The 13,887-nt window shown below is 41.3% G+C and overlaps 1 protein-coding gene and 1 long non-coding RNA gene across 2 annotated transcripts in view; one reads left to right on the top strand and one right to left on the bottom strand.

Moving 5' to 3' along the window:
- Window positions 1-13,887, top strand: part of LOC138359925 (uncharacterized) — a 386,355-nt gene that overhangs the window by 37,587 nt on the left and 334,881 nt on the right. The window lies entirely within an intron of this gene.
- LOC138359921 (uncharacterized) overlaps window positions 1-13,887 on the bottom strand; it is a 407,357-nt gene that overhangs the window by 232,088 nt on the left and 161,382 nt on the right. The gene's annotated exons all lie outside the window — the stretch shown is intronic.

Below are 13,887 nucleotides of genomic sequence, written 5' to 3'. Positions count from 1 at the left end.
CTGCAGTTTTCAAAATATCCCAAACATCCCAAATTCGAGGCCTGAGCAATATTTTGGAGCCAAATTCTGGCTCTCTGCACGTATTCGCTGTTTTAAATTACGACTTTTTATACCCAACATATGGCAAGTCCTGAAAGCGGCAAGTAGTAAGATTTGCACAAACTCCTCTGCAGTTTTCAAAATATCCCAAACATCCCAATTTCGAGGCCTGAGCCATATTTTGGAGCCAAATTCTGGCTCTCTGCACGTATTTGCAGTTTCATATTACGAATTTTATACCCAACATATGCCAAGTACTTGAAGCGGCAGTGAGTCACATTTTGCACAAACTCCTTTGCAGTTTTCGAAAAATCCCAAATATCCCAATTTCGAGGCCTGAGCCATATTTTGGAGCCAAATTCTGGTTCTCTGCACGTATTCGCAGTTTTAAGTTACGACTTTTTATACCCAACATATGCCAAGTACTGAAAGCGGCGTTTGGTCACATTTGTCCCAAACCTCCCTCCAGTTTTCAAAATATCCCAAACATCCCAATTTCGAGGCCTGAGTCATATTTTGGAGCCAAATTCTGGCTCTATGCAAGTATTCGCAGTTTGATATTACGACTTTTTATACCAAACATATGCCAAGTCCTGAAAGCGGCAGTGAGTCACATTTTGCACAAACTCCCCTGCAGTTTTCGAAATATCCCAAATATCCCAATTTTGAGGCCTGAGCCATATTTTGGAGCTAAATTCTGGCTCTCTGCACGTATTCGCAGTTTTAAGTTACGACTTTTTATACCCAACATATGCCAAGTACTGAAAGTGGCGTTTGGTCACATTTGCCCCAAACCTCCCTCTATTTTTCAAAATATCCCAAACATCCCAATTTCGAGGCCTGAGTCATATTTTGGAGCCAAATTCTGGCTCTATGCAAGTATTCGCAGTTTGATATTACGACTTTTTATACCAAACATATGCCAAACTCATATGCCTGAAAGCGGCAGTGAGTCACATTAAGTTACGACTTTTTATACCCAACATATGCCAAGTACTGAAAGCGGCGTTCGGTCACATTTGTCCCAAACCTCCCTCCAGTTTTCAAAATATCCCAAACATCCCAATTTCGAGGCCTGAGCCATATTTTGGAGCCAAATTCAGGCTCTCTGTACGTATTCGCAGTTTGAAATTACGACTTTTTATACCCAACATATGCCAAGCACTGAAAGCAGCGTTTGGTCACATTTGTCCCAAACCTCCCTGCAGTTTTCAAAATATCCCAAATATCCCAATTTCGAGGCCTGAGCCATATTTTGGAAACTAATTCTGGCTCTCTGCACGTATTCGCAGTTGAAAATTACAACTTTTTATACTCAACATATGCCAAGTACTGAAAGCGGCGTTTGGTCACATTTTTCCCAAACCTCCCTCCAGTTTTCAAAATATCCCAAACATCCCAATTTCGAAGCCTGAGCCATATTTTGGAGCCAAATTCTGGCTCTATGCACGTATTCGCAGTTTGATATTACTACCTTTTATACCCAACATATGCCAAGTACTGGACGCGGCAGTGAGTCACATTTTGCACAAACTCCCCTGCAGTTTTCAAAATATCCCAAACATCCCAATTTCGAGGCCTGAGCAATATTTTGGAGCCAAATTCTGGCTCTCTGCACGTATTCGCTGTTTTAAATTACGAATTTTTATACCCAACATATGCCAAGTCCCGAAAGCGGCAATTAGTAAGATTTTGCTCGAACTCCTCTGCAGTTTTCAAAATATCCCTAACATCCCAATTTCGAGGCCTGAGCCATATTTTGGAGCCAAATTTTGGCTCTCTGCACGTATTCGCAGTTTCATATTACGAATTTTATACCCAACATATGCCAAGTACTGAAAACGACAGTGAGTCACATTTTGCACAAACTCCCCTACAGTTTTCAAAATATCCCAAATATTCCAATTTCGAGGCCTGAGCTATATTTTGGAGCCAAATTCTGGCTCTCTGCAAGTATTCGCAGTTTGAAATTGCGACTTTTTTATACCCAACATATGCCAAGTACTGAAAGCGGCGTTTGGTCACATTTGTCTCAAACCTCCCTGCATTTTTCAAAATATCCCTAATATCCCAATTTCGAGGCCTGAGCCATATTTTGGAGCCAAATTCAGGCTCTCTATACGTATTCGCAGTTTGAAATTACGACTTTTTATACCAAACATATGCCAAATACTGAAAGCGGCGTTTGGTCACATTTGTCCCAAACCTCCGTGCAGTTTTCAAAATATCCCTAATATCCCAATTTCGAGGCCTGAGTCATATTTTGGAGCCAAATTCTGGCTCTCTGCACCTATTCGCAGTTTGAAATTTCGACTTTTTATATCCAACATATGCCAAGTACTGAAAGGGCCTTTGGTCATATTTGTCCCAAACTCCCCTGCAGTTTTCAAAATATCCCAAACATCCCAATTTCGAGGCCTGAGCCATATTTTGGAGCCAAATTCTGGCTCTCTGCACGTATTTGCAGTTTGAAATGCGCCTTTTTTATACCCAATATATGCCAAGTGCTGAAAGCGGCATTTGGTCACATTTGTCCCAAATCTCCCTCCAGTTTTCAAAATATCACAAACATCCCAATTTCGAGGCCTGAGCCATATTTTGGAGCCAAATTCTGGCTCTCTACATGTATTCGCAGTTTGATATTACGACTTTTTATACCCAACATATGCCAAGTCCTGAAAGTGGCAGTGAGTCACATTTTGCACAAACTCCCCTGCAGTTTTCGAAATATCCCAAATATCCCAATTTCGAGGCCTGAGCCATATTTTGGAGCCAAATTCAGGCTCTCTGTACGTATTCGCAGTTTGAAGTTACGACTTTTTATACCCAACATATGCTATGTACTGAAAGCGGCGTTTGGTCACATTTGTCCCAAACCTCCCTCCAGTTTTCAAAATATCCCAAACATCCCAATTTCGAGGCCTGAGCCATATTTTGGAGCCAAATTCAGGCTCTATGCAGGTATTCGCAGTTTGATATTACGACTTTTTATACCCAACATATGCCAAGTCCTGAAAGCCGCAATGAGTCACATTTTGCACAAACTCCTTTGCAGTTTTCGAAAAATCCCAAATATCCCAATTTCGAGGCCTAAGCCATATTTTGGAGCCAAATTCTGGCTCTCTGCACGTATTCGCAGTTTTAAGTTACGACTTTTTATACCCAACATATGCCAAGTACTGAAAGCGGCGTTTGGTCACATTTGTCCCAAACCTCCCTCCAGTTTTCAAAATATCCCAAACATCCCAATTTCGAGGCCTGAGTCATATTTTGGAGCCAAATTCTGGCTCTATGCAAGTATTCGCAGTTTGATATTACGACTTTTTATACCAAACATATGCCAAGTCCTGAAAGCGGCAGTGAGTCACATTTTGCACAAACTCCCCTGCAGTTTTCGAAATATCCCAAATATCCCAATTTTGAGGCCTGAGCCATATTTTGGAGCTAAATTCTGGCTCTCTGCACGTATTCGCAGTTTTAAGTTACGACTTTTTATACCCAACATATGCCAAGTACTGAAAGTGGCGTTTGGTCACATTTGCCCCAAACCTCCCTCCAGTTTTCAAAATATCCCAAACATCCCAATTTCGAGGCCTGAGCCATATTTTGGAGCCAAATTCTGTCTCTATGCACGTATTCGCAGTTTGATATTACTACTTTTTATACCCAACATATGCCAAGTCCCGTAAGCGGCAGTGAGTCACATTTTGCACAAACTCCCCTGCAGTTTTCAAAATATCCCAAACATCCCAAATTCGAGGCCTGAGCAATATTTTGGAGCCAAATTCTGGCTCTCTGCACGTATTCGCTGTTTTAAATTACGACTTTTTATACCCAACATATGGCAAGTCCTGAAAGCGGCAAGTAGTAAGATTTGCACAAACTCCTCTGCAGTTTTCAAAATATCCCAAACATCCCAATTTCGAGGCCTGAGCCATATTTTGGAGCCAAATTCTGGCTCTCTGCACGTATTTGCAGTTTCATATTACGAATTTTATACCCAACATATGCCAAGTACTTGAAGCGGCAGTGAGTCACATTTTGCACAAACTCCTTTGCAGTTTTCGAAAAATCCCAAATATCCCAATTTCGAGGCCTGAGCCATATTTTGGAGCCAAATTCTGGTTCTCTGCACGTATTCGCAGTTTTAAGTTACGACTTTTTATACCCAACATATGCCAAGTACTGAAAGCGGCGTTTGGTCACATTTGTCCCAAACCTCCCTCCAGTTTTCAAAATATCCCAAACATCCCAATTTCGAGGCCTGAGTCATATTTTGGAGCCAAATTCTGGCTCTATGCAAGTATTCGCAGTTTGATATTACGACTTTTTATACCAAACATATGCCAAGTCCTGAAAGCGGCAGTGAGTCACATTTTGCACAAACTCCCCTGCAGTTTTCGAAATATCCCAAATATCCCAATTTTGAGGCCTGAGCCATATTTTGGAGCTAAATTCTGGCTCTCTGCACGTATTCGCAGTTTTAAGTTACGACTTTTTATACCCAACATATGCCAAGTACTGAAAGTGGCGTTTGGTCACATTTGCCCCAAACCTCCCTCTATTTTTCAAAATATCCCAAACATCCCAATTTCGAGGCCTGAGTCATATTTTGGAGCCAAATTCTGGCTCTATGCAAGTATTCGCAGTTTGATATTACGACTTTTTATACCAAACATATGCCAAACTCATATGCCTGAAAGCGGCAGTGAGTCACATTAAGTTACGACTTTTTATACCCAACATATGCCAAGTACTGAAAGCGGCGTTCGGTCACATTTGTCCCAAACCTCCCTCCAGTTTTCAAAATATCCCAAACATCCCAATTTTGAGGCCTGAGCCTTATTTTGGAGCCAAATTCTGTCTCTATGCACGTATTCGCAGTTTGATATTACGACTTTTTATACCCAACATATGCCAAGTCCCGTAAGCGGCAGTGAGTCACATTTTGCACAAACTCCCCTGCAGTTTTCAAAATATCCCAAACATTCCAAATTCGAGGCCTGAGCAATATTTTGGAGCCAAATTCTGGCTCTCTGCACGTATTCGCTGTTTTAAATTACGACTTTTTATACCCAACATATGCCAAGTCCTGAAAGCGGCAAGTAGTAAGATTTGCACAAACTCCTCTGCAGTTTTCAAAATATCCCAAACATCCCAATTTCGAGGCCTGAGCCATATTTTGGAGCCAAATTCTGGCTCTATGCAAGTATTCGCAGTTTGATATTACGACTTTTTATACCAAACATATGCCAAGTACTGAAAGCGGCGTTTGGTCACATTTGTCTCAAACCTCCCTGCATTTTTCAAAATATCCCTAATATCCCAATTTCGAGGCCTGAGCCATATTTTGGAGCCAAATTCAGGCTCTCTATACGTATTCGCAGTTTGAAATTACGACTTTTTATACCCAACATATGCCAAATACTGAAAGCGGCGTTTGGTCACATTTGTCCCAAACCTCCGTGCAGTTTTCAAAATATCCCTAATATCCCAATTTCGAGGCCTGAGTCATATTTTGGAGCCAAATTCTGGCTCTCTGCACCTATTCGCAGTTTGAAATTTCGACTTTTTATATCCAACATATGCCAAGTACTGAAAGGGCCTTTGGTCATATTTGTCCCAAACTCCCCTGCAGTTTTCAAAATATCCCAAACATCCCAATTTCGAGGCCTGAGCCATATTTTGGAGCCAAATTCAGGCTCTCTGTACGTATTCGCAGTTTGAAATTACGACTTTTTATACCCAACATATGCCAAGTACTGAAAGCAGCGTTTGGTCACATTTGTCCCAAACCTCCCTGCAGTTTTCAAAATATCCCAAATATCCCAATTTCGAGGCCTGAGCCATATTTTGGAAACAAATTCTGGCTCTCTGCACGTATTCGCAGTTGAAAATTACAACTTTTTATACTCAACATATGCCAAGTACTGAAAGCGGCGTTTGGTCACATTTTTCCCAAACCTCCCTCCAGTTTTCAAAATATCCCAAACATCCCAATTTCGAAGCCTGAGCCATATCTTGGAGCCAAATTCTGGCTCTATGCACGTATTCGCAGTTTGATATTACTACCTTTTATACCCAACATATGCCAAGTACTGGACGCGGCAGTGAGTCACATTTTGCACAAACTCCCCTGCAGTTTTCAAAATATCCCAAACATCCCAATTTCTTAGGCCTGAGCAATATTTTGGAGCCAAATTCTGGCTCTCTGCACGTATTCGCTGTTTTAAATTACGAATTTTTATACCCAACATATGCCAAGTCCCGAAAGCGGCAATTAGTAAGATTTTGCTCGAACTCCTCTGCAGTTTTCAAAATATCCCTAACATCCCAATTTCGAGGCCTGAGCCATATTTTGGAGCCAAATTTTGGCTCTCTGCACGTATTCGCAGTTTCATATTACGAATTTTATACCCAACATATGCCAAGTACTGAAAACGGCAGTGAGTCACATTTTGCACAAACTCCCCTACAGTTTTCAAAATATCCCAAATATTCCAATTTCGAGGCCTGAGCCATATTTTGGAGCCAAATTCTGGCTCTCTGCAAGTATTCGCAGCTTGAAATTGCGACTTTTTTATACCCAACATATGCCAAGTACTGAAAGCGGCGTTTGGTCACATTTGTCTCAAACCTCCCTGCATTTTTCAAAATATCCCTAATATCCCAATTTCGAGGCCTGAGCCATATTTTGGAGCCAAATTCAGGCTCTCTATACGTATTCGCAGTTTGAAATTACGACTTTTTATACCCAACATATGCCAAATACTGAAAGCGGCGTTTGGTCACATTTGTCCCAAACCTCCGTGCAGTTTTCAAAATATCCCTAATATCCCAATTTCGAGGCCTGAGTCATATTTTGGAGCCAAATTCTGGCTCTCTGCACCTATTCGCAGTTTGAAATTTCGACTTTTTATATCCAACATATGCCAAGTACTGAAAGGGCCTTTGGTCATATTTGTCCCAAACTCCCCTGCAGTTTTCAAAATATCCCAAACATCCCAATTTCGAGGCCTGAGCCATATTTTGGAGCCAAATTCTGGCTCTCTGCACGTATTTGCAGTTTGAAATTGCGACTTTTTTATACCCAATATATGCCAAGTGCTGAAAGCGGCATTTGGTCACATTTGTCCCAAATCTCCCTCCAGTTTTCAAAATATCACAAACATCCCAATTTCGAGGCCTGAGCCATATTTTGGAGCCAAATTCTGGCTCTCTACATGTATTCGCAGTTTGATATTACGACTTTTTATACCCAACATATGCCAAGTCCTGAAAGTGGCAGTGAGTCACATTTTGCACAAACTCCCCTGCAGTTTTCGAAATATCCCAAATATCCCAATTTCGAGGCCTGAGCCATATTTTGGAGCCAAATTCAGGCTCTCTGTACGTATTCGCAGTTTGAAGTTACGACTTTTTATACCCAACATATGCTATGTACTGAAAGCGGCGTTTGGTCACATTTGTCCCAAACCTCCCTCCAGTTTTCAAAATATCCCAAACATCCCAATTTCGAGGCCTGAGCCATATTTTGGAGCCAAATTCAGGCTCTATGCAGGTATTCGCAGTTTGATATTACGACTTTTTATACCAAACATATGCCAAGTCCTGAAAGCGGCAGTGAGTCACATTTTGCACAAACTCCCCTGCAGTTTTCGAAATATCCCAAATATCCCAATTTTGAGGCCTGAGCCATATTTTGGAGCTAAATTCTGGCTCTCTGCACGTATTCGCAGTTTTAAGTTACGACTTTTTATACCCAACATATGCCAAGTACTGAAAGTGGCGTTTGGTCACATTTGCCCCAAACCTCCCTCCAGTTTTCAAAATATCCCAAACATCCCAATTTCGAGGCCTGAGCCATATTTTGGAGCCAAATTCTGTCTCTATGCACGTATTCGCAGTTTGATATTACTACTTTTAATACCCAACATATGCCAAGTCCCGTAAGCGGCAGTGAGTCACATTTTGCACAAACTCCCCTGCAGTTTTCAAAATATCCCAAACATCCCAAATTCGAGGCCTGAGCAATATTTTGGAGCCAAATTCTGGCTCTCTGCACGTATTCGCTGTTTTAAATTACGACTTTTTATACCCAACATATGGCAAGTCCTGAAAGCGCCAAGTAGTAAGATTTGCACAAACTCCTCTGCAGTTTTCAAAATATCCCAAACATCCCAATTTCGAGGCCTGAGCCATATTTTGGAGCCAAATTCTGGCTCTCTGCACGTATTTGCAGTTTCATATTACGAATTTTATACCCAACATATGCCAAGTACTGAAAGTGGCAGTGAGTCACATTTTGCACAAACTCCTTTGCAGTTTTCGAAAAATCCCAAATATCCCAATTTCGAGGCCTGAGCCATATTTTGGAGCCAAATTCTGGTTCTCTGCACGTATTCGCAGTTTTAAGTTACGACTTTTTATACCCAACATATGCCAAGTACTGAAAGCGGCGTTTGGTCACATTTGTCCCAAACCTCCCTGCAGTTTTCAAAATATCCCAAATATCCAAATTTCGAGGCCTGAGCCATATTTTGGAAACAAATTCTGGCTCTCTGCACGTATTCACAGTTGAAAATTACAACTTTTTATACTCAACATATGCCAAGTACTGAAAGCGGCGTTTGGTCACATTTTTCCCAAACCTCCCTTCAGTTTTCAAAATATCCCAAACATCCCAATTTCGAAGCCTGAGCCATATTTTGGAGCCAAATTCTGGCTCTATGCACGTATTCGCAGTTTGATATTACTACCTTTTATACCCAACATATGCCAAGTACTGGACGCGGCAGTGAGTCACATTTTGCACAAACTCCCCTGCAGTTTTCAAAATATCCCAAACATCCCAATTTCGAGGCCTGAGCAATATTTTGGAGCCAAATTCTGGCTCTCTGCACGTATTCGCTGTTTTAAATTACGAATTTTTATACCCAACATATGCCAAGTCCCGAAAGCGGCAATTAGTAAGATTTTGCTCGAACTCCTCTGCAGTTTTCAAAATATCCCTAACATCCCAATTTCGAGGCCTGAGCCATATTTTGGAGCCAAATTTTGGCTCTCTGCACGTATTCGCAGTTCCATATTACGAATTTTATACCCAACATATGCCAAGTACTGAAAACGGCAGTGAGTCACATTTTGCACAAACTCCCCTACAGTTTTCAAAATATCCCAAATATTCCAATTTCGAGGCCTGAGCCATATTTTGGAGCCAAATTCTGGCTCTCTGCAAGTATTCGCAGTTTGAAATTGCGACTTTTTTATACCCAACATATGCCAAGTACTGAAAGCGGCGTTTGGTCACATTTGTCTCAAACCTCCCTGCATTTTTCAAAATATCCCTAATATCCCAATTTCGAGGCCTGAGCCATATTTTGGAGCCAAATTCAGGCTCTCTATACGTATTCGCAGTTTGAAATTACGACTTTTTATACCCAACATATGCCAAATACTGAAAGCGGCGTTAGGTCACATTTGTCCCAAACCTCCGTGCAGTTTTCAAAATATCCCTAATATCCCAATTTCGAGGCCTGAGTCATATTTTGGAGCCAAATTCTGGCTCTCTGCACCTATTCGCAGTTTGAAATTTCGACTTTTTATATCCAACATATGCCAAGTACTGAAAGGGCCTTTGGTCATATTTGTCCCAAACTCCCCTGCAGTTTTCAAAATATCCCAAACATCCCAATTTCGAGGCCTGAGCCATATTTTGGAGCCAAATTCTGGCTCTCTGCACGTATTTGCAGTTTGAAATTGCGACTTTTTTATACCCAATATATGCCAAGTGCTGAAAGCGGCATTTGGTCACATTTGTCCCAAATCTCCCTCCAGTTTTCAAAATATCACAAACATCCCAATTTCGAGGCCTGAGCCATATTTTGGAGCCAAATTCTGGCTCTCTACATGTATTCGCAGTTTGATATTACGACTTTTTATACCCAACATATGCCAAGTCCTGAAAGTGGCAGTGAGTCACATTTTGCACAAACTCCCCTGCAGTTTTCGAAATATCCCAAATATCCCAATTTCGAGGCCTGAGCCATATTTTGGAGCCAAATTCAGGCTCTCTGTACGTATTCGCAGTTTGAAGTTACGACTTTTTATACCCAACATATGCTATGTACTGAAAGCGGCGTTTGGTCACATTTGTTCCAAACCTCCCTCCAGTTTTCAAAATATCCCAAACATCCCAATTTCGAGGCCTGAGCCATATTTTGGAGCTAAATTCAGGCTCTATGCAGGTATTCGCAGTTTGATATTACGACTTTTTATACCCAACATATGCCAAGTCCTGAAAGCCGCAATGAGTCACATTTTGCACAAACTCCTTTGCAGTTTTCGAAAATTCCCAAATATCCCAATTTCGAGGCCTGAGCCATATTTTGGAGCCAAATTCTGGCTCTCTGCACGTATTCACAGTTTTAAGTTACGACTTTTTATACCCAACATATGCCAAGTACTGAAAGCGGCGTTTGGTCACATTTGTCCCAAACCTCCCTCCAGTTTTCAAAATATCCCAAACATCCCAATTTCGAGGCCTGAGTCATATTTTGGAGCCAAATTCTGGCTCTATGCAAGTATTCGCAGTTTGATATTACGACTTTTTATACCAAACATATGCCAAGTCCTGAAAGCGGCAGTGAGTCACATTTTGCACAAACTCCCCTGCAGTTTTCGAAATATCCCAAATATCCCAATTTTGAGGCCTGAGCCATATTTTGGAGCTAAATTCTGGCTCTCTGCACGTATTCGCAGTTTTAAGTTACGACTTTTTATACCCAACATATGCCAAGTACTGAAAGTGGCGTTTGGTCACATTTGCCCCAAACCTCCCTCCAGTTTTCAAAATATCCCAAACATCCCAATTTCGAGGCCTGAGCCATATTTTGAAGCCAAATTCTGTCTCTATGCACGTATTCGCAGTTTGATATTACTACTTTTTATACCCAACATATGCCAAGTCCCGTAAGCGGCAGTGAGTCACATTTTGCACAAACTCCCCTGCAGTTTTCAAAATATCCCAAACATCCCAAATTCGAGGCCTGAGCAATATTTTGGAGCCAAATTCTGGCTCTCTGCACGTATTCGCTGTTTTAAATTACGACTTTTTATACCCAACATATGGCAAGTCCTGAAAGCGGCAAGTAGTAAGATTTGCACAAACTCCTCTGCAGTTTTCAAAATATCCCAAACATCCCAATTTCGAGGCCTGAGCCATATTTTGGAGCCAAATTCTGGCTCTCTGCACGTATTTGCAGTTTCATATTACGAATTTTATACCCAACATATGCCAAGTACTGAAAGCGGCAGTGAGTCACATTTTGCACAAACTCCTTTGCAGTTTTCGAAAAATCCCAAATATCCCAATTTCGAGGCCTGAGCCATATTTTGGAGCCAAATTCTGGTTCTCTGCACGTATTCGCAGTTTTAGGTTACGACTTTTTATACCCAACATATGCCAAGTACTGAAAGCGGCGTTTGGTCACATTTGTCCCAAACCTCCCTCCAGTTTTCAAAATATACCAAACATCCCAATTTCGAGGCCTGAGTCATATTTTGGAGCCAAATTCTGGCTCTATGCAAGTATTCGCAGTTTGATATTACGACTTTTTATACCAAACATATGCCAAGTCCTGAAAGCGGTGTTTGGTCACATTTGTCCCAAACCTCCCTCCAGTTTTCAAAATATCCCAAACATCCCAATTTCGAGGTGTGAGCCATATTTTGGAGCCAAATTCAGGCTCTATGCAGGTATTCGCAGTTTGATATTACGACTTTTTATACCCAACATATGCCAAGTCCTGAAAGCCGCAATGAGTCACATTTTGCACAAACTCCTTTGCAGTTTTCGAAAAATCCCAAATATCCCAATTTCGAGGCCTGAGCTATATTTTGCAACCAAATTCTGGCTCTCTGCATGTATTCGCAGTTTGATATTACGACTTTTTATACCCAACATATGCCAAGTACTGAAAGCGGCAGTGAGTCACATTTGCACAAACTTCCCTGCAGTTTTCAAAATATCCCAAACATCCAAATTTCGAGGCCTGAGCCATATTTTGCAACCAAATTCTGGCTCTCTGCATGTATTCGCAGTTTTAAATTACGAATTTTTATACCCAACATATGCCAAGTTCTGAAAGCGGCAGTGAGACACATTTTGCACAAACTCCCATGCAGTTTTCGAAATATCCCAAATATCCCAATTTCGAGGCCTGAGCCATATTTTGGAGCCAAATTCAGGCTCTCTGTACGTATTCGCAGTTTGATATTACGACTTTTTATACCCAACATATGCCAAGTCCTGAAAGCCGCAATGAGTCACATTTTGCACAAACTCCTTTGCAGTTTTCGAAAAATCCCAAATATCCCAATTTCGAGGCCTGAGCCATATTTTGGAGCCAAATTTTGGCTCTCTGCTCGTATTCGCAGTTTGAAATTGCATCTTTTTTATACCCAACATATGCCAACTACTGAAAGCGGCGTTTGGTCACATTTGTCTCAAACCTCCCTGCAGTTTTCAAAATATCCCTAATATCCCAATTTCGAGGCCTGAGCCATATTTTGGAGCCAAATTCAGGCTCTCTATACGTATTCCCAGTTTGAAATTACGACTTTTTATACCCAACATATGTCAAATACTGAAAGCGGCGTTTGGTCACATTTGTCCCAAACCTCCCTCCAGTTTTCAAAATATCCCAAACAGCCCAATTTCGAAGCCTGAGCCATATTTTGGAGCCAAATTCTGGCTCTCTGCACGTATTCGCAGTTTTAAGTTACGACTTTTTAAACCCATCATATGCCAAGTACTGAAAGCGGCGTTTGGTCATATTTGTCCCAAACTCCCCTGCAGTTTTCAAAATATCCCAAACTTCCCAATTTCGAGGCCTGAGTCATATTTTGGAGCCAAATTCTGGCTCTCTGCATGTATTCGCAGTTTGAAATTATGACTTTTTATACCTAACATATGCCAAGTCCTGAAAGCGGCAGTGATTCACATTTTGCACAAACTCCCCTGCAGTTTTCGAAAAATCCCAAATATCCCAATTTCGAGGCCTGAGCCATATTTTGGAGCCAAATTCTTGCTCTATGCACGTATTCGCAGTTTGATATTACGACTTTTTATACCCAACATATGCCAAGTCCTGAAAGCCGCAATGAGTCACATTTTGCACAAACTCCTTTGCAGTTTTCGAAAAATCCCAAATATCCCAATTTCGAGGCCTGAGCCATATTTTGGAGCCAAATTTTGGCTCTCTGCTCGTATTCGCAGTTTGAAATTGCATCTTTTTTATACCCAACATATGCCAACTACTGAAAGCGGCGTTTGGTCACATTTGTCTCAAACCTCCCTGCAGTTTTCAAAATATCCCTAATATCCCAATTTCGAGGCCTGAGCCATATTTTGGAGCCAAATTCAGGCTCTCTATACGTATTCCCAGTTTGAAATTACGACTTTTTATACCCAACATATGCCAAATACTGAAAGCGGCGTTTGGTCACATTTGTCCCAAACCTCCCTCCAGTTTTCAAAATATCCCAAACAGCCCAATTTCGAAGCCTGAGCCATATTTTGGAGCCAAATTCTGGCTCTCTGCACGTATTCGCAGTTTTAAGTTACGACTTTTTAAACCCATCATATGCCAAGTACTGAAAGCGGCGTTTGGTCATATTTGTCCCAAACTCCCCTGCAGTTTTCAAAATATCCCAAACTTCCCAATTTCGAGGCCTGAGTCATATTTTGGAGCCAAATTCTGGCTCTCTGCATGTATTCGCAGTTTGAAATTATGACTTTTTATACCTAACATATGCCAAGTCCTGAAAGCGGCAGTGATTCACATT

The sequence above is a fragment of the Procambarus clarkii genome, chromosome 94, assembly GCF_040958095.1.
Source record: "Procambarus clarkii isolate CNS0578487 chromosome 94, FALCON_Pclarkii_2.0, whole genome shotgun sequence".
In the NCBI taxonomy this organism is placed as follows: Eukaryota; Metazoa; Arthropoda; class Malacostraca; order Decapoda; family Cambaridae; genus Procambarus; species Procambarus clarkii.
This window is presented reverse-complemented; position numbering and strand designations above follow the sequence as displayed.